This window comes from Cnephaeus nilssonii (genome assembly GCF_951640355.1).
Source record: "Cnephaeus nilssonii genome assembly, chromosome: 11".
NCBI lineage: Eukaryota > Metazoa > Chordata > Mammalia > Chiroptera > Vespertilionidae > Cnephaeus > Cnephaeus nilssonii.
The window spans coordinates 91,780,485-91,808,276 of NC_137082.1; the positions used below are offsets into that span (position 1 = coordinate 91,780,485).

Consider the following 27,792-nt stretch of genomic DNA (forward strand, 5'->3'; position numbering starts at 1 on the left):
TACATGTTTCCAATTTAGGTATTTGTACATATAAACACTGTTTTACAACATTTCATTGCCTAGGACTTAAAAGGAACTATTTGGAAAGGTTTTGTATTTTATTATTTTGAAAGGAAATTCATACTTGCTTTGTTTAAGAAATTACATACACGACTTCCCTAGTGACTTTGATTTTCCTAAAATAACTGCAAGTATTTTTATTCAATCAGCCAATCAATGCATATTTACTGACCTGCTCTGTTTACCAAGGTGATTCGATACTGACTGTTCTAATTTATTTGATCTTGAATCATTGCTTTATTTGGGCAGCAGACTCATAATAATGGCAACACATTTCATTTTGTTTTTATAATTATCTTTTAGTTTTTCTGATGACCAATATTATCTTTTCATACAATTTAGAGTTTTTAATTCTTCAGAAATTATGATCTTCATTTACTATTAATCCTATGCTCTCTTCAGTAATGTAATTTTTCCTTTCATTCCCTTTCTTTCAATATTATTTTGAATACTTAATTTGTGCTTTAGTTATATATATCTGGTCTTTATTGGTTTTCTTAATTTTTAAGAAATAATCTCTCCCCTAAAAAAAAAAGTGTTAAAGACTAGAGCTCACAGAGGCAAATATTTTCCTTTATTTCCCCATAACAGCATAATTTTGGTCTACCTCAAATTGCATAATTTGCTGCACTGTTTGGTGTAGCAGGAGTAAATAATTATGGTTCGAGACCCCTCCTAGCCTGTAAGGTTTTAATGTCTACCCTTTGCCCTGTTTAAATAATCCCTGATATTAAAGTAAGAAATTTTCCTCTTAAATTTCAGAGAGGAAGCTCTACTTGGTACCACCGCACCTCTGCGTCCAGTAGCTCAGCCTCAGGTGCCCAGCCCTGCCTTGCTCCAGTCTGCTCTCAGTTTGGCTTTGAATTTCTGCTGCTGAGGAATACGCCACAGCAGCCTTTTCCTTATTGTTTTAATATTTTATTGATTTTTTTACAGAGAGGAAGGGAGAGGGTTAGAGAGTTAGAAACATCGATGAGAGAGAAACATCGATCAGCTGCCTCTTGCACACCCCCTACTGGGGATGTGCCCGAAACCCAGGTACATGCCCTTGACCGGAATCGAACCTGGGACCCTTCAGTCCGCAGGCCGACGCTCTATCCACTGAGCCACACCGGTTAGGGCAGCCTTTTCCTTTTTATCAGAATTCATTCGGGACGTCACCAGGCAGATGCAGGGATATGGATAGCTGAGTAACCCTCCAAATGCTGCAGGGAGACAGGTCACCTGGACCAGAGGTCAGGGAGGTTTGAAGGGTCCTCGGGCCCATCTGGGTCCATGACCTCCTGAGCCACAAATGACAGCCCTGTGGCCAGGGAGGGAAGGCCGGCTCGCCTTCGAGACGTAAATCCGGTTCCCGGGACTCTTTCCATTCCATCTCGCTAGCTTAAGCTTTTCAAACCCCACTTTAAACCTCTCTTTCCCTAAGAGTTGTTTATTTAATTTATTTTTTTTAATATATTTTTCTTGATTTCAAAGAGGAAGCGAGAGGGAGAGAGAGAGAGAAACATCAATGATGAGAATCATTGATCGGCTGCCTCCTGCACGCCCCCCACTGGGGGTTGAACCCACAACCCAGGCCTGTGCCCTGACGGGAATCGAACCGTGACCTCCTGGTTCATAGGTGGACACTCAGCCACTGAGCCACGCCGGCCGGGCTAAAAGATGTTTATTTTTATTGTTGCCGCAGAAAAGCTGCAGGAAGTGGCTTCTGTCATCTATCACCAGGGATGCCATCTCCCCTTCTACTTCCGTGGAGAGCGCGTGCTCTCTTGCTCACAAATCAACATAAGTCGTGTCCTTTCCTTATTTCCATTGTTTTACTCCTGCCCCCCAGAATAAGAGAAAGTGAGGTGAAGGGGAAGCCGCTCTAGCTATTGGACTATATCCTCTACTGGCTCCTGTAAAATCCTTTCTCTCCAGGTAGACATGTCTTTACTTCTCAGCAGAAGCGCTGGAGCCATAACCTGACGGTGTCGGGAAATCTGCAGCCCCGTGGCCTTGTCCATCGCGCTTAACACCTTCCTGCTGCGTTATTCTGTGGGCCCTTCCCCCAGCCCCGTCAGCACGGAGGCCTCCTGGCGAAAGAAGGGCGCAAACCCAAGCACAGCGAGCGCTCTCTCCTCCGAGGGCCGTGCTCACACCTTAGAAGAGCTTTTCTTGCCCGGCTGGTGTGGCTCAGTGGTTAAGTATCGACCCGTGAACCAGGAGGTCATGGTTGGATTCCCAGTCAGGGCACAGGCCCGGGTTGTGGGCTCGATCCCCAGTGGGGGGCGTGCAGGAGGCAACCGATCCATGATCCTTTCTCATCATTGATGTTTCTTTCTATCTCTCTCTCCCTTCCCTTCCCTTCCTCTCTGGAACCAATAAAAATATTTATTTTTAAAAGGAGATTTTCTTGTACATACAGATGCCAGGAAGGTCTCCTTCCTTCCTCTTTCCCTCCTCCTCTACCCCTCTCTTCCTTATACACGCTTTTCATCGAATGTGAGCAGCCCACGGGCTCATTCTCTACACCGTTATTTACATTTTCCAAGTCAAGTTTGACTGCATTTCTTAAGCGTCCCCCAGTGCTCGCTGCACAGCCGTGGTGGTCTCTTCCTTTCATCCACAAAGGAACTCTTCCTATCAAATGTACCTTGAGATCTGATGCCGGAACTTCTTTTACGGCCATAATTGTTAGGAAACTACCCATTAGGGGATCAATGATCCATACGCTTCACACTTGCCAAAGAAACAGTCAATAGGTAAGCATTTGAAGGAATTCAAAGAACTAAACAAAATTAATCGACTGGGGCGTTTGGAAACATGCTGTGAACCAATGTTTAGAAACAACTCACTGTGTCAAAACTAAATCAGTTTAACTACCACATTTTAAAGAGCGGTATTTTCACTTAACCACCTAACCCCCAGCTAAATGCAATCAGAAGACGCATCTTACACCGAAGCTTGCTACGCACATTTAGGTGATTCTTTGGTCTTTTGTTCATCAACTTTGGATAGCAACAACGTTCCATTTTCTTAGTCATTGAAAATAGTTTAATGGCTTTGGACAGAGGCTCAGAAGTGGAAGGCAGTTCACAGTTCGGTTTGATTTGCTCTGACAGGTGAATGGAACACACTCCAACGACTGGAAGCCCCGCCAGGGCCTGGCAGGGTGCCGCGCACACCCATCAGGCAAAGCCAGCCAGAAGCTGACCTGCTCCTGACCAGTTCCCCCATTAGCCACAAACACTTAAGAATCGAGAAATCCTAGAGTTTTCATGATAGTCTCGCTCAACTCCTTTTTCTTTTCACAAACGAGAATGCACAGACCACAAAAGCTGTGCGCCATGCAGCAGCCAAAGGATTAGCACAGTGGTCGGCAAAACGCGGCTCACCAGCCACATGCCTCAATCAGATTGAGGGCGTTTTTAGCAAAGGCCAGCTTAGGAGTACCCTAGTTAAGTTAATAACAATGTTTAAGTTTAAGTTTAAAAAATTTGGCTCTCAAAAGACATTTCAATCGTTGTACTGTTGATATTTGGCTCTGTGGACTAATGAGTTTGCCGACCACTGCGTTAGAGCACAGATCCCGGAGCCTGCACTGGGCTGGTGGGATGACCCCTCACAGCTCTGAGATCAGAGAGCATGGGGTGGCCCCCAGGGACCCCACCAATAGAGACCCGGTTGTCCAGGTGAATGCAGTCCACACGCCAGCGCCCCTCACCTGCCTGCCTGTGAAGTACAGCTGGGAGACACGGCCTTGCCTCTCCAGAAGTCCAGCTGCGGAGAGGAGGTTGGTTCTGACGATGGACCAAGACCTCACAGCAGCCAGGAGGCTCCGCGTTCAATGTGAACCACAGGCCGGCAGACATCCGTGTTACAAATAAAACTCTTATAACGAAGAATCAGCCGGGCTCTGGTTAAAGAATCCAGATTCGGGCAGGCAAGTCCTCGGATGGTGGTTCTTCCCTGAACCACGTTTCTCTGCTACCAGCTGTGTGATTCCTGAGCCATTCATAAGAAAAAGACCTACTGACAAGGTGGAAATTGGTAACATCTGTTTGAAAAAGAAAAAAAAAAACATTCTAATGTAGAAAGGAGGTAGGTTTCCCACGTAAATCTTTTTTTTAAAGTTTTCCTTTGCCAATTCATAGACACTGCCTGCGTGCTAAGTGAGCAGTCCAGGATTATGTTCCTTCCCTTACCCTCCTTTGGTCAAATGTTTGCTAGCATGTTTGGAATTAATTTTTAAATCTCGATGAAATGTTTCCTTTAATGATAAAAAAAAAAAGTCTAATGTTTTCCATCCTAATCTGGGTCTTTGCAAAGCCCTCTCCAAACTGCCCGGCAGCTTGTTGGCCGGGGAGCCCTGGGGGTCCGGACACTGCCAGGCCCCTGGGTCTGAGCTCGCCCAGGGCGCGGGGTTCCGGGCACCTGCCCGGCTTTTCCAGCACCGGTCGGTCTGTAAGGGGAACGCGTCCGAGGCTGGGGGTTCGGGGTTCCAGCAACCTCCTACCCCGCCCACGTGCCCTCAGGTGCTTCCTGGGCACCTGGGCGCGGGTCCCAGCCTCGGCGGGGAGAGGGTGGGGGGGGTGAGGAAGGACAGGAGCGGGGAGAGGACCCCGGCTTAGCCGAGGGCGCGGGTCCGAGGGAGCGCGAGCTGCCCCAGGTGCGACGGGGACGGAGGAGGAGCCGCACCGGCGGGGAGGGCGGCGCGGGAGAGACCGCGGGAGGCGGAGCTGGGGCGGGGCGGCGGGCGGGGGGCGAGCGCCCGCGGAGCAGAGGCGGAGCCGCAGCCCAGCCCGGCCCGGCCCGGCTCCCCGCGCCCCGGCCCCGCGCCCCGGCCCCGCGCTGCGCTCCGGCCCGGAGTCCGCGGAGTTTGCGCGCCGCGCGGGCAAGTTTCCTGCGGCGGCGCCGAGCGGGGAAGCGCCGCGCCGGGAGGAGCAGCCTCGGGCGCCGCCAGGTAACCGCACTTGGGTTGGGGCGTGTTCGGGGGAGCGGGGGCTCGGGACCGGAGGGGCCGCGTTTGCGGGGCGTCGCGAGGCCCCCGCGAGCGACGGGAGCGGGACGGGGGGCGGGGAGCGGGGCGGGGGGCGGGGAGCGCACCCCACCTGGCAGGTGCCCGGCCGCCGCGGGCACTTTCTCCCGCTCCCCCCGCGCCCCCGCGCCCCGCGCCCCGCGCCGCCCGAGTCGGACCCTCTCCGCGTCCCCGCGTCCCCCTGGACGTGCGGGCGGGGGTCCGGGGTGAGGTGCGGAGCCTGCGGAGGGGACGGCGGAGGCGCCTGAACCTGCAGCCCCCGCGCGGGCGCCTGGACCCGGGTTGCGGTGCCGCCCCTCGGGGCGCGGGGCGCGGAGAGAGGGCGCCCCAGGGCGCAGTGTTGAGTCTCAGGCGCCGGTGGACCGGGTCTGGGGCGCGTTTGGCAGGAAGACGGGCATCTCCGCCGGGCGCCCTGGTGCGGGGCCCCTCCCTCCCCCAGACCTCGCCGGGCCCCTGCGCTGCGGGAGGGACGCGGGGACCTGGAGCCCAGGTTCAGCGGGCAGCGGGGAGGGCGCGGGTTCGGGGGCTGCGCCCTTCCTTGCCCGCAGCCGCCTGCTCCTCGCCGCCCGCCCGCGGGGCGCCCCGCCCTCAGGTGCTGCTGTTCGGGCTGAGGCTGAGGGCTGGTGCTGCGGTTATCCCGGGGTTCACAGGTGAGGCCCAGCTGCCTCCTCCTCTCCGCCCACCCCGTCCCTCCCACCGGCCCCCTGCTCCCCAAGGGTCCCCAGGGCTGTGGAGGGAGGGCGAGTGAAGCATGGAGATTAGAGTGTGTTTGTGGGACCCCCCCCACACACACCCCATTAATGTTATCAGAACCACACCACGACACTGTGGCTGTCTAATCGGTCACCCCAGCTCCTTTGCACCGTTTTTATAGTAATTCTGAGTGGGGGGCGCAGTTGTTCCCATACACCCCAAAGTTGTGGGTTCCGTTCCTCTGCTCAGGGCACACACTAGGTGTCAGGTTCCGTCCCGGGTTGGGAAGCCCACAGGAGGCCTCTGGTGGGTGTTTCTCACATCCATGTCCCTCTCTCTCTCTCTCTCTCTTCTTTCCTCTCTCTCTCCTTTCCTTTCCTCTCTCGCGCAAATCAATTTCAAAAAACATATTTCCGGGTGAGGATTTGAACAAAATTATAAAATGGAACGTTATTTACCGATGTTTCTTTTTCTTCACTTTACCCTCCAGCATGTCGTTAACCCCCTCCATAACCGTATCTGTACTGCTACTGTTCCCCTGTGTGTAAGGGACGTGGACCTCGGTTAGGCTCACAGGGACATGCTAAAGCACAGTGTGACCGTATATAATATTTATGTGTTCCTGACTCACTAGCCGGCACCCGCCAGTTCCAGCTCATGACCATACCCCATAGGCCTGTCTGTCCTTTAAGGATAAGGAGACTGTTATTGTGTTCCATGGGCAAGGGGACCCTGGACGACCAGATTGTATGGTTTCTGTTCAAAGGGTTTTTAAGGGCCTCGGTCTGTGTGAATCAAATATGCAAGCACAGCCCGACCAGGGTGGCTCAGTGGGCAGAGCGCCCTCCATGCACCAAGAGGTCACGTGTTCCCTTTCCAATCAGGGCACGTGCCCAAGTTGTGGGCTTGATCCCCAATAGGGGATGTGCAGTAGGCAGCTGATCGAGGTTTCTCTCTCACATTGATGCTTCTCTCTCTCTCTCCTTCCCTTTCTCTCTCTCTAAAACAACAATAAAAACATTAAAAAAAACATAGACAGAACAAAATTACAATTCTACCCGGTCCATTAGAAAAGAGTACCATGCCTAGACACTTAGCGTTGGCTAGTTATGGGGCAAAACTAAAGGCCTCGCGTCACACAGATAACGTTTCGATGGGACATCGTCCATGAGAAGCAGCTGGCACTGGGTGCCCCGAGGAAACGAGAATTCCCCTCTTGCCTCACTGGTTCTTTATCTCCTTCACCACATTAGCATCTTCCAGAAAATGAGCACCTTGCAGATGGAGGCTGCTCTGTCCTGACTGCACACCATATTATTTTTAATACAGAGGCTTGGTGACCGTCCAGAAACATCCGTGTTTTAAATCATTGCCAACCATCTGCTCCCTCCCACTCACTCCAAGCGCAGTGTTTTATTTCCACAGGCACCGCAGCGTCCGTCCTCGTTTGCCACGTTTCCCTGCGCGTCCCACGGGCGCTGATGCCGTCTGACGTTGACCCCGGTTCGGCCACTGTCGTGTTTGGCTTGTTACCCCAGGAGCCCCTGTCTTTTCTTTCCGGTGAGAGGAGAAGTCAGGGCAGGCGTGTGGTCCAGGGAGCCTGGGTGCCTTCCCCCCCACCTGTTCGTTCCGGAGGCGCTGAGAGCTGGCACAGCTGCACGTCCTCCTGGGACATCCTCCCCCTTCTTTCTGGTCACAGGGGACCATTTGGGGCTCTGGAGCAGTGCATCACGGAGCCCTGTAACCCCGGAAAATGAGTGTGGTTTCCAGAAAAAGGGAATATCCTCCCAGCGATGATTTACAAAGTAGGAGACCTCAGACATACACATCGCTCGCATAGAAAGATTGGGCATAAAAATACAGGCTAATATAGGGTCTGAGTCCGGTGTCCGTAGAGCAGTCTTCATTTCCGTGGTTGGGAATCCGGGTGAGTTTATATACCAGTGATGGTGAACCTATGACACGCGTGTCAGCGCTGACACGCGTAGCCATTTCTGATGACACGCGGCCGCATGCCGAGGATGAAACATTTGCTGCTCCTGAGGATGAAACATTTGCGACTAGAGTCTTGGAGTTAGTTTTTCCCTCAAAGTGACACACTACCCGAGTTATGCTCAGTTTTTTGGTGAAGTTTGACACACCGAGCTCAAAAGGTTGCCCATCACTGTTATATGCAATCAGCAGGTAGGTCCACACCCTTCATTTGGTTCAAGTCGTCATTGAGGCAGGATTCGCGGAATCAGCCCCACCTACCCCCATCGTGGCCCGCTTCCCCAATTAGGAAGGTTCTGGAAAGCTGCAATGTTAGGCTCTTTCTGTGACTCAGAATTAAGTTGCAGCCAGAAGGTTGGGAAATGCCTTTTTCTCAAGTCTGGATGGAACGCCCCAAAGCGCGTTCCGGGATCTGAGGAGGGAGGCTCGGGCAGTCCTGCTCGCGCTTTGCGCAGGGCCGATGTGTATTTGAAGACCGTCGAGGACAAAACTCTGGGCGCCCCCTTCCTCTGCTGCACCGCGCTGTCCTGCCCTCGTCCGGAAAGTATAAGATCCCCCCTACTTGCTACCAAGATCGTGGGGAAGAATGAACCCAGCCTGGAGAAGATGCTGAAAGTAAAGCTGCCTTTGAAAATAGGGCCCCACTTAAGCCTCAGGAAATGCGGGAGGCCGTGCCCCTGCTATTTGTCTGCACTGACAATGAACTATGAGGGGAAGGAGGCCCGCCATGTAGCGTGCGCACTGGATCATCCATGCTGATGAGAGGAGAAGGGGCGACCAGAACCCCAAGTCACGGGCACTTAACGGGCCACGCGTGTTTGTCTTTGGAATGTAGTACCTGTTCGGCTGAAAATAGATTTCCATTGTTGTGGTGGGCAAGTTGCCTTTCTAATTGTTTTGTTTTGTTTAGGTTAATTGTTAAATGCGCTCACATACCTCAAACACCAAAGCCGATGCACAGGGTGGTGGAGAGGGTAGGCGGCCTGCCCGGAAACGGGTGGGGTGGCGGAAATCAGCACGCCTGTGTGACAGCTGTGGAGTAGGCTGTTTATACGCCCAGGAAGATAACCAGGGCTTAATTGTGTGTCTATATCATGACTATGTGTTAAGAATTAGACAGGCTTCCAGAAAAAATAGTCCTTCGATCCACACAGGAGAAATCCAATCCCAGTTTACATGTACCAGGTGACTCATGTTTTAAAACCATGATCCTGCAGATCACACAGGACGATTCTAATTTATAAATCTTACTGAATGTTTTAAAGTGTATTTTTATTGACTTCAGAGAGGAAGGGAGAGGGAAAGATAGAAACAGCAATGAAAAGAGAGAACCATCCATTGGCTGCCTCGTGCACGCCCGCCGCTGGGGACCGAGCCCACAACCCCGGCACATGCCCTGAGCTACCGGGAATGGAACCTGGGCCTCCTGGCTCCTAGGTCAGTGCTCAACCACTGAGCCACGCCGGCCACGTTCAACTGAACTTTTCAGTGAGGTTTTCCTAACGCAGACACAGGGGTAGGTGTGCAGGTGACATTCGTAAGCCTTTTACCTGTACTTTCCAACGAGGAAGCAGCAAGACACCAGCAGGTGAGGGAGTGGGTGCCTTTGACCCCCGCATGATGCGCCAGGGCAAAGCGCATCCCCATCCACCAAAGAGGGGCTCTGAGGACCTGTTGTGCCGTGGACCTGGTTGGATGAAGGTGAAGTTCAGCAGGACCGCAATTTAACAGACTCCCACTGCGTTTCTCCAAAGCTCCGGGGCGAGCTGGGGGGGGGGGGGGGGGGGGTGAAGGAGCTGCTGGAGCAAGAAGGGGGCGAGTCGCCTTGTGGCAGACACCATGCTTGCAGGCAGCCCTCCGCTGTGTGCATATTCTGTTGAACGGTTCGTCTTGTGAACCATTAGGAAGGATTTGTTCACAAGGGTAGAGCTGCCAAACATATACGATTGGGAAAGCAGATCCTCTTTATACAAGAATTCAAAGCCAAAGAGTAAGCCTGCGCCTTCCCTTCGCCGCAGTGAGCAGCGCGGGAGTGGGAGTGGGCGCCGCCTTCAGAATGGTGCTGCCCCGAATGAATGTGCCCCTCTCTCCGGCCTCTGGGTGACGCTTTCTTCGGGACTTCTTTTTTTTAGGGCATGGCGTTTTTTAGAGACTTGACAAAGCCATGTATTCTAAAAAGGCATACTGTGTTTGGAATAACTGAGACCCACAGGATATATTTCACATACATCTATTAGAAGGTTCGGTTTCATCTGATGGGCGCCTGAGTCTTAGAGTCAGAATTACGCATGTTATGAGGGAGCTGGAGAAGACCTCAGGAGCCACTGATGCCAGCGCCCTCGTCTCACAGTTAAGGGAATGGGGGGGGGGGGGGGGGGGCGGAGCTGTAAGGGCCCCAGCGGGGGAGGCGCAGAGCAGGAACTAGAAGCCCCTCTCCTGGCTCTTCACCGTGCTCCCTTGGAGCCAGCTGGGGAGTTAGGTGGGGAGTTAACTCTTTCTGCCTCTGTCATTGCCGGAACACTCGCCATGGACCAAACTGTGGTCCTTAGCCGCGTCCTCTTTAAAAAAAAAAAAAAAATTATTGTTGACACTATTGCAGGTGTCCCCCATTCCATCCCCCCTTTGTCCACCTCCACCCCGCCCCTGCCCCCTCCCTTGGCCCTCACCACACTCTTGTCTGTGCCCGTGGCCTATGCATGTATGTTCTTTAGCAAATCCCTTCACCTTTCTCTATCCTGTGCCCCCTCCCCCCGCCCCTCTGACAGTTGTCAGTCTGTTCCATGTATCTGTGCCCCTGGTTTTATCCTGTTCAGCAGTTCACTTTGTTCGTTAGATTCCACACAGCAGTGCGATCGTAAGGTGCTTGTCTTTCTCCGACTGGCTTACTTCACTCAGTGTAATAATTTCCAGACCCCTCCATGCTGTCGCAAAGGGTGAGAGTTCCTTCTTCTTTATAGCTGCATAGGGTCCCATCGTGTAAACGTACCACAGCCTTTATATCCACTCTCCTACTGAGGGGCCCTCGGGCTGTTTCCAGATCTTGGCGGTCATAAATAACACTGCTCTGAACATAGGGGTGCAGATATTCTTACTGGTTGGTGTTTTTGGATCCTTGGGATCGAAAGGGGCATTGCTGGGTCACAAGGCAGTTCCATTTTTAATTTTTTGAGGAAACTCCATAGTGCTTTCTGCCGTTACTGCACCAGCCTGCGTTCCCACCAGCAGTGTGCGAGGGTTCCTTTTTTCCGCATCCTCGCCAGCACTTGTTGTTTGTTAGTTATTCTTAGTAGCCATCTGACAGTTGTGAGGTAATACCTCATTGCAGTTTTAATTTCCATTTCTCTGTTAGTGACTTTGAGCATTTTTTCATAGGTCTAATAGCCATCTGTATGTCTTCTTGGAAGTGTTTATTCAGGTCTTTTGCCCATTTTTTAATTGGATTGTTTGTCTTCCTGGTGTTGAGTTATATAAGTTCATTATGTATTTGGTTATTAAACCTTTATCAAATGAATCATTGGCAAATATGTTCTCCCCTACAGTGGGGTTCCTTGTTGTTTTGTTAATGGTTTCTTTTGCTGGGCAGCAGCTTTTAATTTTGATGTAGCCCCATTTGTTGAATTTTCCCTGTGTTTCCCTTGCCCTCGGAGACATACAGGTGAAAATATTGTTCCAAGAGATGTTGTTCCTGAGATTTTACTGCCTATGTTTTCTCCTAGGGTTTTGGTGGTTTCATGACTTACATTTAAGTCATTTGTCCATTTTGAGTTTATTCTGTGTATGGTGTACATTGGTTGTTTAGTTGCTTTTTTTTTTTTTGCATGTACTTGACCAGTTTTCATTTTTTTAATAACAGATATTTTGTTAACTCTCTTAGTACCCTGAAATGTAATCCATTTGTAATGTAGTTCCTGAGTTATGTCAGTAATGAAAAGGAACAATAAAAGTAATTTGTAATAAAATGTGATTTCCCTACACTAATGGGTGGGGATGACTTCACTGGAACACATAGTAAGGAAGTCAGCAATTTGCCTGCATATATAATAAATAAATTTGGATTTATTTAACATAAAACAATCAGAAGACATCCCATACAACAAGTACAGACAAATGAAAGAACAAAGGTAGACTAAAAGCAGTGTTCGGATAATTACAAACCAGACTTAATCGTATGCAACAGAAAGAAGGAAATAGTGGTAATCGCTGTAGGGAAATATGTCAAGTCAAATTGTAAGCTGTTGGGGTGGAGACAGTGTGGCAGAATGATCTTTTGCAAATGAGAGAGTGCATACTGTTAATCCACTTCCCCCGAGATTCCAAAACTACTTCCTGGGACATTATCCCGTTATTACTAATGTGAAGTCCACTTCAAGGGACGCTGCAGGCGACTCCCTAGAGCATCAGTAATAAGAGGTAAAGCATTGCCCAAATGAGAATCATTGATTGAGTGCTGATATTGCCTTTAAATTTTCCCAGCAATATTGTAGTATCGATTCTAGAGTTAGGAGACAGACTACACAAAATGATGGAATTTTTCACCACAGCAACCTTATTGTAAATTGCTGGGCTCTTGGTAGAGAGTCTTATAAAATGCTTAATTCTGATTCTGTACCCGATTCTACAGGTTGATATTCATTACAGGTTTAGTTCAGTGTATGTTGATGGGATGTTTGGAGAAACGTTTCAATAAGCAGAAAACGCCCCCCCCCCCCTTCACCCAAAGCCAACCACACTCCCTCCTCCAGAAACCAGAACACACCTGAGACCTTCTCAGAATATTCTCCAGGGGGTGGTCCGGCCCTGGTGAGAGCTGTCGGGCTACATAAACAACATTTGTAGGATGGCCTGGATTCTTTTCCACGCCCCTACCCACCTGTTTACTTCTTTCCAGTGAGGCCATCCCCTCGCTCACTGGTCTCCGGCCTCCAGTGCCCACCAAGCTCACGCTCATGTCTGACCTTTTCTCTCACTGTCACCTTTGTAAACATTTGCCTCTTCTGGTCCTTCTTTCCCAGAATCTATGTTTTGTCACTATGAGTGGTGACAAATGAATATACAAGCTGGCTAATGTCTTAGTTCTCCTGGACCTTAACCTTGTTTAAATGCTCATCTCTGGAAAACTTTGAAGGCTTTCATATAGAGAGATCTATGCATTCACACACAGGTATGTGTGCACAGGTATATGCACATATATGTGCATGTTATGTCTGTGTATGTACAGGTATACACACACATCATTTCGGGTTCTGAAAAAACAGGAAAGGAGATAGTATTATTTGAGATTTTACTTTTCATGCCCTTGAAACATGCTTATGCAAATAAAGAATGGCACGGGTCCAATCCTGGAAGTTGCCCAATCCTATGATGCTATAAAGTATGCTCTTCGAAGAGGCCAAAATCTGTAACCAACCTAAACAAACTGTTGTACCAGAATTCTTTTGTTTTACTTCAGGTAGATGTGTCCTGTGCTTGCCTACAGGAGTTGTGAGGGACCGGGCAGAGTTATAGACACCTGTGCCGTCTTCGATGCATTTAGCCTGCGCACTATCGACTCACTAAAAGGACACCGGCATCTCTGCAAAATGCATGGCATTGGCAGAGGGATTGGAGGGCTTTGAAGATCATCCATATACACAACCTACAGACAAGTGTAGGCCCCCGCATGCAAGGAGGAATTGAGAGCAAAACTCTAATTTTATTTTATTTCTAATGTACCTTCTAGACCATGACATGAGACCTGCTCTTAGAATTGAGAGTTTACATGAAATGTCATTTCAGTATTGGCTACATCATGCATCTTGTATTTTCCAAATTATGAGTAAGATATTTTTTTCTTAGATTACTTCCCACTCCCTGTCCATTTTAGATGCCTTTTGTAACATGCTATGTCTTACTCTTTTTAAAGAAAGAAGCTTTTTAATGTAAACCCTTAACCGCTAAAATTGAGAGTACTGTAGAGAAAAAAAATTGAAGCTATTGTGTGTGTGTGTGTGTGTGTGTGTGTGTGTGTGAATTACCAGTTGCTTTCACACAATGACAAGAAGGGCATGTTTTAGGCAATCAAGAGAGACAGCTTTTCCTACAAAAGGGGATGCAGCAATTGTACACAACACAATTTGAACTATGATTATTTTGCAGCATATTGTTCTTCCTTACTGGAAGCTTCTTGGTCCATTGAATGGTCTGGCACTCAACCCCAGGCTGACCTTGAACCTTACTTGGTAGACTTTTGTTGTGATTTCTAATCAGTGTCTAGTGGTGCGGTGGGAACTGAGAGAAGATGAAATTGAGGTGGCTGGATGGCGGAGGTGATAAGGAAAATCAGGAGCTTCTTTCATTTGAGCCACACAAAGATCTATCGAGGCAGCGAAATTTCATTGGAATACCTTCCTTTGCTTGTTATGCTTTCTGTTCTTGTGTGGAGTAAAGGCAAAGGGTGCGAAAGGAAAGCACTCCTTCCTCTTGGAACCGCTAACTCTTGGGGACAAGAGAAAGCCTTCGTCGTCAGAAAGAACAGGTGCGGGGCATGCCAGGCACTGGGCTCATGGTGCGGCCTTTCACATCCTACTTCAACACCACCCTGAGCTGGAAGCTAACACACTCCAGAACGGAGCTAAGAAAAGGAAAAATACACCCAGCGGATGTCCTGAAGGACATTTTAGAAGCCTGTAGTAGATCTGTGTGAAAATGGGAAAACAAAACACGGCAACATTGTCCACTCAAACGCGGAATGTAATGCTTTCCATTCATTTCCAGAGCAAGAAGCTCCCTCTAGCTTTGTAGTCATTTCCATTGTTTTCTTTTTATCACGGAGGGGATTGGAGCTGTGACCCGTTACAGGGTACTTGAAGCAAATACAGTCTGTGAGGATTTAGGTAAAACGATGGTGTTCATTGTATGCTTTTTTAAAAAAATTCAAAATTGAAATAGAAACAATTTTTTAGAAGCATATCTCTAAATAAATTTGATTTTCCTGCAGCATTCTTTGAATATTAGATTAGAATGCAGGTAATTTATTCCCCCCCCCCCAAAAAAAAAATCTATTTTCTCAGTGTATTCAAATATGCTTAGGTGTTAGTAATATTACTGGACTAAAACGGTAAATATCAACATCCCTTTACGTGTAATAGTTGTACTGTATTTTCAATTAGGAATTTTTATTGTCAGGGAATGAGATTTTACTCCTGTGACAGGCTGGCATTCAGCTATATGCCCTGGTACATCTTACTGGTTATTAATGGCTACAGCCCAAGTTGTGCTGATTCTTAAGTATTTTACTTATTTTTATTTGGGTTTTTTTTCTTGAGTAGTCTAAGTATTAATCCTATAATTATGTTACCACTTGTGTGATCTCTCCATCTATCTATCTCACTTGCTGAAAAGTCTAGCAAAGTCATGTTTTCAGATTTTGCAGGTTGGGGAATGATAACAGCATTTAGAGCAGAAATGGATCTGCAAATTGTTGAACCCCCAAGCAGCAGAGGTGGTTCAACTGGAACCTCAGAACTTCAGTTCATCCCAAGTTTTCCCAACACAGGTGCACAAAGCACTGTCCAGTAAGAATTCCTTCACAGCATTGGCAAGGTTCTACTTAGAGCACTTGCGAAAACATACTGTGGTCAACACCTCCCTCCCATTCCCTTTTTGTAGATACAGCTGTGAACTTGGCATGTCTTCTTGTCCCTCTTAAAGAAACACCGGATGAAGCATGTCCGATTCAAACAGGTGGCCTCTGCCGGCCTCCCGCCTCCCCTCCAGGGGTCCAGCTTCCCACCTGGGGTTTACCCTTGGCATTGCCTCTCATCCACCTCCGTGTCACAGCCTCCACGCTGCCTTGATAGTTGCCTCCCAAAGTAGACTTCTGAGCTGCCTGCGGCCACCACCCAGCCCTGAGCTGGCCCGTCGTCTGTGTGGATAACCAGGGCTCTGTCGCTGGTCCCCTGGCGTCCGGCGTTGCTCCCCTCCAGAGCCACCCTCCCTGGTGCCAGAGGAGCCTTTTCCAAATGCCAACGGGAGACCCATCGCTCCACGGACTGCACCGTCACTGACGTGGATCGCCATCGCTTTGTTGAAGATGAAGACCCAACTGCGCACCTGATTCTTCCAACCCAGCAGCGTCCGACTCTTCAGTCACAGCTCTCTCGGTTCTCCTCCGCCTTCCCTCTGCTTTCTCCCAGTGGCCTTGACTCACCTGGCTCTTCCCGTCCCACACCTGTGACATACATCCCCAAACACTGCCTCGTTAACATTTAGTTAGCACTTACAATATCTACCCAAATGTCTCTTTCTCCAATGAGCCGTCGCTCCCCTTAGACTGAGCCAAATACCCCTCTAATTTGCGTGTCCCCACATATATACATGTGTGCATAAACATATCCATGTATGTGTTCACATCACTCATTGCATATAGTTGCAAAGAGTTGTAAATTCACATTTATTTGTGTAATCGTTTTAATTAACCACCAAACTAGGGCCCCCTCTGGTTTCCATGATCCGTATATTCCTAGAAAATACTGCAGTGACTACTCAGCGTGGGGGTGTAACAGTATTTGTTGAAATGCACACTGACGAAACACCCCCATCTTCAGCCCCATGTGTGCACATGCATACATATACACTACACACAAACACACACACATGCCCTCACATTCTACTTTAAATGAATAAAAGAAACTCACAAGCTGTGAGACCCTGACTACTGCTCCCTCGTGACCTCCCCAAACATCACTCTCCTCTTTCTTCCAATTCCTTTCCTACCAGTGATGCAGCAGAGGGGATTTGAGTAGTACTTCTTTTATTAGAAACTGAGACAGGTCTATTAAATTTCTTTCCTGGTTTAACTTACCTTTATTGTTGTATTACATATGTCCCTCTTTTCCCCCATCTACCCCTCCACCCTGCTCCCGCCCCTCCTCAGCCCTTCGCCAGGCATTCTTCACAGTATTTACTCTAATATGTGAAATCCCTTCCTGATATTAAGAATGTTTGAAGGCTTTGCTTTCTAAAGGGTTTATGCTGTGCTGTTTGTACGCATTTTGGCATTAGACAGTAATCTAAAAAAAAGAAAATCATCTGAAGGTTACCTATCCATCTGGTCTCCATATGGAGATCAGAGAAATGAAAGAGAACAAGGTTTAAAATAAGAATAAATATATGAAATTGGAAGAGTAACATAAAAGTCCATGCTATAAATTAACAGTTCACATTTTTAAGAATTGTACAAAGGCGTCAAACTCTGTGTAAAATCATTAAGGCCCAGCTGGTGTGGCTCAGTGGTTGAGCATCGACCTATGAACCAGGAGATCATGGTTTGATTCCCAGTCAAGGCACATGCCTGAGTTGCAGGCTCCATCCTCAGTAGGGGGCATGCAGAGGCAGTCAATCAATGATTTTCTCTCATCATTGATGTTTCTCTCTCCCTCTCCCTCTCCTTTGTCCTCTTCCTCTCCCTCTCCTTTGCCCTCTCCCTCTCCCTCTCGCCCTTCCTCTCTAAAATCAATAAAAATATATTTAAAATAATAATAATAAATAAAATTGTTCACAGATCTCCCATACCGACAGGCACTTACTGTGTTCTAGGTACTATTCTAGTATGTGTGCCTACATGCAATTGCTTCATTAAACGTGAGTTGAGTTAGTCTTCTGGTCATTGAAAGCCCTCCTGCTTCAGTTAGTTTACGGGAAAGCCTGGTAACCCTGGAATTCCTTGTGCCAGAAAACAGGGAGGAACTCAAAAACCGACGGGGGTGCATCAGAAGCACATAAAAGCCAGATTTCAGGCACACCAATGGCCAAATTTGGGATCACTTGAACATAAAAAGAAATAATGTATCTAATGGGTTAGAGCTCATTGACAAAAAAGGTCTCTGTGACCCCATAGAGTGTGTGTAATGTGCAGGTAAGAGTGGGCAGAAGGAAAAGCTCTGTTTCACTGGAGAATACAACCTATAAAATTACAGAAAATGATAGAATTATGAAGTAACTTTTTTGCAAGTACTATTATAGGAATAATCAAAAGATGACCCACCATTAGGTCAATAGTTTATGGAGATATGACATTCACACTGTCTGTCACCCCACAGATAGCTTGCTAATGGCAGAGAGGGGAAAGGACCTTTGCAGGAAGCGATATGGCAGACACCAGCTTAACCCAGCGATAACACATCACCAACGGTGGGACAAACTCATGTCGCGTCTTGGTATGACACACGCATGAAGTAGACACACAGTCACCACCGAAGTTATTTTGTCAAAAATATTTCACCTGAATGTAATCATGAAGAAATAATCAAGAACTAGTTTTCTTCTCCAAAATAAATCCTACGATAGGAACTCCTCACTAAAAAGAAAAAAATAAATTGTAACTAATCTTCAGCTTATATATCAAGACAAATATTGTTTTAATGTAGTAAAAATAGCCAATTATTATGGGGAGAGAGCTGGTTCTTTAAAAGTCTTGATGCTCTTCAAGCAAATGTAATAATGGCTTTAGGGCTTACATCACTGGCCCTCTCCACCCCCGCCCCAAGCTACCCGGATGAGTATCAATAGGAAACCATGGATACCCATATTCCCAAGAGATCTTTGAGACCTGAGTGGACTGAGTGGGATTGAGTTTTGTAATTTTATTAAACTTTTAATCTATATTTATTTCATATTTTTTTAAAGTCCTAAGAACATGAACAAGATAAGTTAAAAGCTGCTTGAATTTAACAGGAGGAAATGTGGACTTGCATCTAGAATTTGGCTTTGGAAGAGAACAGCTATAAGGAAAACTTGTGGAGGTGATTATTAGCCAGAGGCTATTGGTACTCTCAGTTTATTGATACATACATGATAATAAGACTTGACATGAATAGAACCTTTGGATAATAAATCCAGGTAAAAGAGTGCGCCTTGGGAAATAACTCTAGGTGTTTAAGAATATTGAATTCCCTGCACTCAGAATGCAAAACTCTAGACCCCATCATGTCATTATTTTCATTCATGGTGTTTAGGAAATTTTACCTCAAGTCTCAGAAAGGAGAAGTAAAACAAACCATGGAAATGGTGTTGTCTGTTTGTCCACACATTCAAAACCCTGCAACCAATGAAGACACAGCAAAGGAGGCCTGGGAGTCTGCCGCCGGAGCGAGCTGAACTGCATTCCTGGTCATAGTCACCAGGAATAAATCAACACCTCGTCCCTAGCGGAGAATCCTCCTGTATTGGAATCGCTGACTCACTGGTTTTTGCTTCTGTGGCATCTACTCGCTTCCTTAGGAAAAGCACTTTGGTAGTCAAACATAGAGGAGGTGCATTCTCTTTATGAACCCTATGCATTTATAACACTTCACGGACTGTGCATACCCCCAAGGTAATGTTACTGTATGCTAACAAAATAAAATGGGGGACCCTTCCAATTCCCTTTCCTCATTTTTAGATTTCTATCACATTATTATTTCATATTTCATATTTTCATCTCTAAATGGCATCAGTGCTCAAACTCGTTCTCTCATTACTGTGTTCGTTCCTGGGTTATTCTGGTTCCCTTTGTGGGCAGCTAGAGTTCATCATGAATCCTTCTATTCTAGGAAGGCCCGTGTGGGTCATTCTTCATGAAGTTTTGCTTGCCCGATCCTTATCCGCCTCCAGCCCATCACCACCAGGCTCTCCCCTGGCCTGGGACCTATGCCTCTGGTCCATAAGCCATTTTCTGATTTTCTCTCTGTTCTTGCAAGGGGCCGGCAATGTGGGTGGTGGGATCTGGCACAGTGGGCAGCCTGTAGCTCCAGGATAGGCGTGGCCTAATACCCTGTCACCAAGCGTGTTCACTTTGCCCTCAAGTGTACATTCAAGTCCCTAATTCTGTGTTGTGGCTTAGCAGTCAAGGCTTTTTCTCATTGTCTCCCATAGGAGGTCACGCCGTAGCTAAATAAGAATAGTAGGCGGGGTGTACTTTCTCTAGCCCTACATTCCCAAGTCCTTCTGACTTTCAACATTCCCTTTGCCTACTTATGCCCTAGATGGCATTGTCCCAACCTAACGTTTGCTGGACAGCCTTGTTGGGCATTTTAGATTATTTTTAGGAATATATATATCCACCTCCAGGTTTGAGAGAGTGTGTGTGTCAATTCTCATTCTCTCTTTGTTTCTCTCTAGATTTACAGAATTTAGCAGGTACACTTTACAGTTAGGGATTTGAAGTTGTGGTATTGTTCTTATTTAATTGAAGATAAAAGTAATTTTCCTTTCTATTTTTTAATAGAGCAACTTTAGGTTCACAGAAATATTGAGCAGAGATTTCCCATATACCTTCTGCCCCCCTCCCAGCCCCTCCACAGCCTCCCTCACTACCAACTCACCCCACCAACGCGGTCCATGTGGTACAACTGATGAATCTACACTGACACCTGAAGTCCATAGTTCGCATGATGGTTCACTCTTGGTGTTGTGTAGTCTATGCATTTGGGCAGCTTTATAATAACCTGTATCCACTCTTACAGTATCATGCAGTGATTTCTACAAATCCTGTGTACTCCTCCTGATCACTACAAATCCTGTGCACTCCACCTATTCATGTCTCCCTCCCCTCAACCCCTGGAAATCATTGATCTTTTTATTGTCTCCACACCTTTGCCTGTTCAACAATAATGTAGAGTTGAATTCCTACAGTAGGTAGCCTTTTCAGATTGACTTCTCTTGCTTAGTAACATGAGTTTAAGGGTTATTCTCATGGCTTGATAGTTCATGCCTCTTCTGCACTGAATAATGCTCCAGTGTCTGGGTGGCCCACAGTTCATTTATCCTTTCACCTTTCACCTACTGAAGGGTGTCGCGGTTACTTGCAAGTTTTGGCAATTGTGAATAAGCATGCTTTAAACCATCACGGGCAGGATTTTTGTAGACAAAAGCTTTCAACTCCTTTTGGGTAAATATCAAGGAGCGTGGCTTCTGGCTTTTATGGTAAGGGTATGCTTAGTTGTGTAAGAAACTGCCCAACTGCCTTCTGAAATGATGGTACCATTTTGTATTCCTACCAGTCCGTGATTCATTGTGAGTTAACTTTTGTGTAGGTTTTAGGTGTAGGGTGTTTGTCTTTTTTTAATTTTTCATGTGGATGTCCAGTTATTCCAGCCTTGTTTGCTGAAAGACGATCTTGGCGCCATTGTATTTCCTCTGCTCCTTTGTCAAAGGGCACCGCTTTTTGCTTCTTCCAGGCCAGTAGGTGAGCATCTCTAACTTCAGGGAGTCCTGGACCCTCTTGTAAAGAGATCACCCCATTAGGTCATGCACACCCAGCACACTCTATTGTATTTATCTTTTTCATTGCATACAACATGATGATTTGATATACGTTTACATTGTGAAATGATTAACACAATCAGGTTAATTAACACATTCATTACCTCACAAAGTTATCTTTAGTGTGTGTGTGTATAGTGAGAATGCTTAAGATCTATCTTAGCAAATCTCAAGTACACAATAAAGTGTTATTAACTATAGTCACCATGCTGTATATTGTAGCCTCCGAACTTACTCATCTTATAACTGAAGTTTTGTACCCTTTGACCAGCAACTCCCCATTTACCCAACCCTGTTGCCCCTGGTAACCACCATTCTACGCTCTGTTTCTATGAGTTCAACTTCTTTTTTTATTTTTTTTTAGATTCCACATATAAGTGAAATCATACAGTGTTTGGCTCTCTCTGTCTAGTTTATTTCACTTGGCATAATATCCTCCAGATTTATCTATGTTGTTGCAAATGCCAGGATTTCTTTCTTTCTCCTGGCTGAAATAATCTCTTTTAATTAACTCAAAGGCAACCAATTAAGGACATTAATTCAGTAAAATTTCTTTACCTTTTTCACAGTCTATTATTAGAAGTAAATTACAGGTTTCATCCACGCTCCAGGGAAGGGGACTACACAGGGCTGGGCCTTTTGGGACTCCTCTTAGAATTCTATCCGCCACGGAGAGCTTGAGTTACATCTTTAACTCTCTGATGCGTCTGCTTGGTTTCATCATAAATATCTGAAACTCACCACGATCGAAACTGAGGTCTTGGTTTTCTGCTTTGAAGATTTCCTCCCTCCATCCCATGTCATCTCAGAAGTTAATTCAAGTTCTTTCACTTATTTCCATCTCTACTGCCATTACCCTGACCCGCGCCATCATCATATCCACAGATGCAGCCTACAACAGCCTCCCTCCTTGTTGTCTTCTTCATTTCTGAATCATTCCTCATACAGCTGCAAGAGGGATCTTGAACCATAGATCTCATCCTTTCTCTTCACTGATTATAACCATTCCTTAGCTATTTGTTGCCCATGAAAAGTTGACGGAAGGACCTAGTAGGACCTTGCCTAACTTTCCAAGCTCATCTTAGACCACTCGGTCAGCTCTAGCCATGCTGATTTTTTCACCTCCTCGAACATGCTGAGCCCTCTGCTCTCTCAGCGTGTTTGACCTGGGAGGCACGCTGTGGCGCATCGCTCCCTTTACCACAGCTTTGCACTTGACTAGATCTCCCCTGTGGTCCAGGCCTCAGCTTCCGCATCATCTCTTCAGAGATGCCTTCTCTAACCAACATCTCTAAAGAAGGTCTGCTGGTTCTATAACCAATATTCTCTACCTTGCCCCTTGCTGTTAGCACTGGTCACACTTTGGAATCATGTTTAATTTCTTCTAAGTTGTTTTCTTGCTTTTTCCCTGCTCACTTTTGTGTCCCAGCACCTAAAATAAACAATGCCTGTCAAATAACATCATCAACATACATTTGATGAATGACTAACATGTTGCTAGTATCATTGATATGGGCTAGAGGAATTCAAAGTACACTTCATGGGAGAAGTTGGCTTTGAGACATCCATTGGTAGGAGAGAGAGTCAGAAAGGAAGGAAGTCCCATGACAGAGGGAGTAAAGAGCAAAAAACAACTGGTGGGTGTGGAGATTGGCCTGGGGTACTCAGGACTCAGCAGACCAGAGAGGTGGCTTCATGCTGGGGAGCAGCCAGAAATTAGGTTGCAAGGGTATAGTGACCACCTTATGAAGAGCCTAGGAGGCAGACAGAAGAGTTTCTACTTCAGTTTAAAAAAATTGGTGGCTTTCTAAAAATATATTTTTTTTATTTATTTCAGAGAGGAAGGGAGAGGGAGGAAGAGAGAGAGAAAGAAACATTGATTGGCTGCCTCCTGTATGCCCTCCTGTATGGGGATTGAGCCCGCAACCCGGGCATGTGGCCTCACCGAGAATCAAACCATGACCTCTTGGTTCATAGGTCACCACTTAACGACTGAGCTGCACAGGCTATTCAAAAAACTCGGTGGCTTTTTAAGCAGAGGGAAAACATTTAATGAACAATATTTAAGAAAGCTCAACCAGGCAGCATTATTTGTATTGAATTGAAGAGATTATCTGGAAATAAGTCATTTATTCAGGAGTCTTTTTCATTTATTCAAAAGATATTTAAATGCCATCATTCTGTCTAAGGTACTGTGTTTGGCATGAGGGTACCGTGTATATCACTTCAAAGATGAGTCCTAAAGAACAAACCAGGGCCAGCTTGAGGTTGGGGGAGGATCTGAAAAAGAAAGAAGGGGATTTCTGTTCATGTGCCCAGAGTCTAAAGGGACTACAGTTCATTTCTACAAATTCATTAGTTCAGCTGCCTGGAGGGTAAAGGTTGAGGTAGAGGTATAAGTGATAAGAGGTGAACAAGAGCCATATCAGGAAGGGGCTTATCATCATAAGAAATGTGGTCCAGTTGAGAAGAGTGAGGAATGCTGGAGCATTACAAGTGGGAATGTCCATTAGGCCTTTAGAAATATGAGACCAGCACTGGTGAGTTATTGGAACTAGAACCTGGGTTAAATTTTTAAATTTTCAAAAGTTAGGTCATTTCATGGGTGACTGAGCGGAGAAGAGAAAGTCAGACTCCGAGGGGAAAAAGAGAAATGGGAGAAGCTGTTGAGGTTGAACAGGCAGAGAGCGCGAAAGGAGCCAGGGACGGGAGCCCTTTCGGATGGTCAACAGGCCACTGGCAGGAAGGGGTCAGGAACTCAGAAGGTAAACTTCGCAACGGCAGGAAGGAAATAACCACAGGAAAGGAAGCTCTCTGTGGTTGCTGGAGGACCGCGTGACAGCTCATCAGACATTGCAGTGTCCACTTCGTGATACCTTAGTTAGAGGTAAACGATGTCATGATGTCAGTGTTGGAAAATAGAATGTTTTCTTAAGACAAATAGCACTTTATAGCCTTCCTAAGGTATCAGTTTACTTAGCTCTGACTTTTGGTAACTCGTAAAAAGAGTAAATTAGCTCATTTTGAGCAAATTTTAATGGATTTCACAATGTGGGGGTCCCTCGAGGTAGGTTTCATGTGAGCAGTACACTCAAGGTCAGTGGAAAGAATGGAGTTTGGAAACAGGCAAAACTGAGTTTGGGTTCTGGCTCTTCCTGTTAGGAGTCATGCGATCTTCCATATTTTGGTATTTACTGACCCTGTCTCTAAATAATAGCCACATTTTGGAACTTGATATTTTAGTTTCTATGCATTTATTGATTTTCCACCACGAAAGAAGAGAATTTAGTCCTTTTCCTTCCTTATCTTACCACACATATATGTCCTTGTCTTTCCTAACCCTCCAACCCTCCCAAAATAGTGAGAGCATCGTGTTTAGGTGCACAGTCAGCGTTTTCGTAATCATGGCAGTGCAAATGCTATCCGCAGCTTGGCCATGCCATTTCAGTTACTTTTTCCTCTCCTGAATTTTCCATTTTCCCTGAAGTTAATAGTATCACGCTCTTCCATTTGCTTGATGTTCTAGGTTGTTTTCACGGACTCAGGCAAACTCTTCATCATTGTCTGAATACCCTCTCTGGAGGCTTAGACGAATCAGCCAGCCAACAGTTTTATCTTTCTGAAAAGTTTCTCCCAAACCTCTGCCCTCCAGCCTGAACTGCTTGCCCTCAAAACCTGTTCGACAGGTTCATCCTTCACTACCATCCAGAAATTCCTCTTATCTCCTCCTCTGCTGGACCTGTTGTTTTCTATATCTTATTTCTTCCCCTTTTTCTTACTCCCTCGCTTTGCCAGCACCTTCTGTAGCTTTCTGGGAGGTAATTTTTTTTTTTGAGAACTTATCTGAAAATGCTTATTCTACGCACACCCTTGGTTGAGACTTGGGTAGAATATAATAGAGTTTTAAGTGATGTTAGTAATTCAAGTGATTACAATGATTTCACTTGAGAATATTGAAGTCATTCTTGTTCCATGACCTTATTTTAGATTCCAGGGTTGCTATTGACAAGTCTGATGTCATTCTGATACTTGATCCTCTAGATTGGTTCTGGTTGTTTCTCTCTGACAACAGCGGGAATCTTTTCTCCGTGTCTAGTGTTCTGAAATGGCAATATGATGTCCCTTTATTTCCTAGCCAATGTGCTAAGTACTCAGTGTCCCCTTTAAATATTGAAATCATGTCCCTCAGCTCCCTGAAATTTTTCTGAAATCACATCACTGATGGTTTTCTCCCTTTTGCTTTCTTAGTTCTGTCTGCCAGAAATTTCTATTATTCAGATTTTGAATCTTCTCAAAGAATCCTATATCTTGTTTTGTTTTTTTCCTTGTCCAATTTTCATCTGTCTTTGTTCTCTACCTTCTGAGAAGTCACCTTAATCTTCTAGCTCTTTTTTTTTTTCCTCTCTGACTTCTTTTTATTAAACACTAGATGCCCGGTTGCACAGATTTGTGCACCAGTGGAGTCCCTCGGCCTGGCCTGCCGGGATCGGGCTGAAACCAGCTCTCTGACATCCCCCAAGGGATCCCAGATTACGAGAGGGTGACACACGCTGGAATCCGGCTCCCTCCTCTCTGGTTCCGGGTGCATCACCTGAGAACCACAGCTGCCAAGTCACTGCAGCTCAGCAGCTCCTGCATTGAGCATCTTCCCCCTGGTGGTCAGTGCACATCATAGCTACTGGCCGGTCAGCCGGTGGCTTAGGCTTTGATATATATATATATATAGATAGGGTTCCAGCCTGCTTTGATAGAACCTGTTTTCTCTCTTATCTCTCTAAGGATGTAAGGTATGGTTCTCTAGAACTTATTCTTTGTTTCATTATTTTCCTTTTTTGTTTTCTGCCCTGCTTCTCTCCGCTGCCTATTGGGTCCTCGCTTGCATCACCTCTTCTGGAGGAGCGACGGGACCCTTCCTGGGCTCTGCAGCACACAGTGTCTTGCGTCTTGTTGGCATCTATGGAAACACTTTCTTTTCAGCATTTTATGACTTTTAGCTTTAGATTGGCCATCACTCCTTTGCCTGCATGTCATCTTCTAAAACTTTATTATTCCCTCACTCTCTTGTAATCATCTCTCCTCTTCCCTTCTCTATATTTTTGTAAATATGTGTATATATTTTTGTTTCTTTATTTTAGAGGAATTTGAAGATGGGAATATATGAGTTCCATCTGACTTCATTTAACTAGAAATCATCTTCATGGATTAGTTAATTAAATTAATTGAAATTAACCAGTACCATAATAGCATTAAAAGCATCACTAACTATTTATAATTGTGTAGACTCCTTGAGGTTTCACAATATTTTTTACATGTTTTGTTGTTCGTCCTGCTTTTATACAGAATGTTGATATTCAGGGTTATGTATTGTTCCTGCTTTCTTTTGTTGCCAGCATTTCAAGCTTCCAAATATATCTCTACTTATTTCAATAAATACCGTAGGCAGTTACTTTGATATTGTAATATGAGCACTGTCTTTGTGGTGTGTTCTTTGAAAATGCCTTAAGAGCTTACTGTATGGTTCTTTTGTCAGTAGATATCTTTGCAGATTTATTTTATTTTTATTTTTAAACCAAGATTTGTAGGTTAGCACCTTTGCCATTTCAGTTCGTGTTATTTTTCTATTAAATGTGCACAGACTATGTGCAAAAGGGCTGGAATGTGAAACAAGAGGAGAGACAGGGAGCACCAGGAAGGATTTAGTACATATTTGCATGTGATTGCTCAAAGCCAGCCATGAGTTCTTGGCTCACAAGCACCACTGTCTGTAAGACACACATCACATAGAATATATATGCATTTCTAGTGTCTTGTAGCGTTTCCTGTCAGCCATGGAGTGTTACTATTCCATGGAAAGTAGCATTACCCTTTCTATAAGAGACATTATATAAGAGCAGCACATCAGATGTCTAGACAACAGACAACAGATAACAATCTTCCTTATAGGTATCGACTGCCTAGTTAATCATTAACAAAAATTACTACCCAACATGTCTGGTATAAGGAGGCCGATACTCTATAAACATAATACCTCTACAAGGATTTCATCATTACTGTGATAAGCAGAAGAGGGAATTTAGCAATAAAGTAATATATAGGTGAAAACATATAAAAGACATTTTATCGATGTAACAACCAGTAACAATAGTACTAATAAAACAACCTATGTTTTATTGTCACACCATAAAAATACTGATTTGAAAATCTGTTTTGACAATTTGTTGAACATAGATCAACGACAGCCCGCCCTGAGCTAATATTCTATCTGGGGCTCTTAATTGCATTTTCTTTGTGACATGATTCCTGCTGCACAATCCATTGCTTCAAATTTCGTAAGAAGGATACTCTCTCTCTTGCTGTTGTTGGGACAGACGGAAGCCTCAGGGGCTCCAACCTGTAACCTGCTTCCCTCGCCCACTCTTTCCGGGGACGCACTCAGGTGCAGCCATTATTTTAATGGGGCTGATTCTCACAACACTGTCCCCCATTCAGTCATGCCTTGGTCCTTGTGTCTGCTCCTGAGCTCTGCACTTAAAGAAAAGCACGAACAAATGGGAATGTGTCTGGAGAGAGGCAATTAGATTGAAGTTTTCTAAGCCAGGTCCCGTGAGAAATGGCTGAAGGAATTTTGTATATTTATTGTTTCCTGGAGTAAAAAAAAAAAAAAGGGATTAAGGATAATTGTCTTCAATAATTGGAAAATAATTGCAAATGAGAGAACGGATTTGTTATGAATTGTTCTAGAAAGC

The 27,792-nt window shown here is 45.9% G+C and overlaps 1 protein-coding gene across 1 annotated transcript in view; it reads left to right on the forward strand.

Moving 5' to 3' along the window:
• Window positions 1-4,925: 4,925 nt before the first annotated feature.
• Window positions 4,926-27,792, forward strand: part of CHST9 (carbohydrate sulfotransferase 9) — a 182,552-nt gene continuing 159,685 nt past the window's right edge. Inside the window, exon 1 of the mRNA XM_079783320.1 lies at window positions 4,926-5,005. The gene's annotated coding sequence lies outside the window, so the exon portion shown is untranslated. The remainder of the gene's footprint in view (window positions 5,006-27,792) is intronic.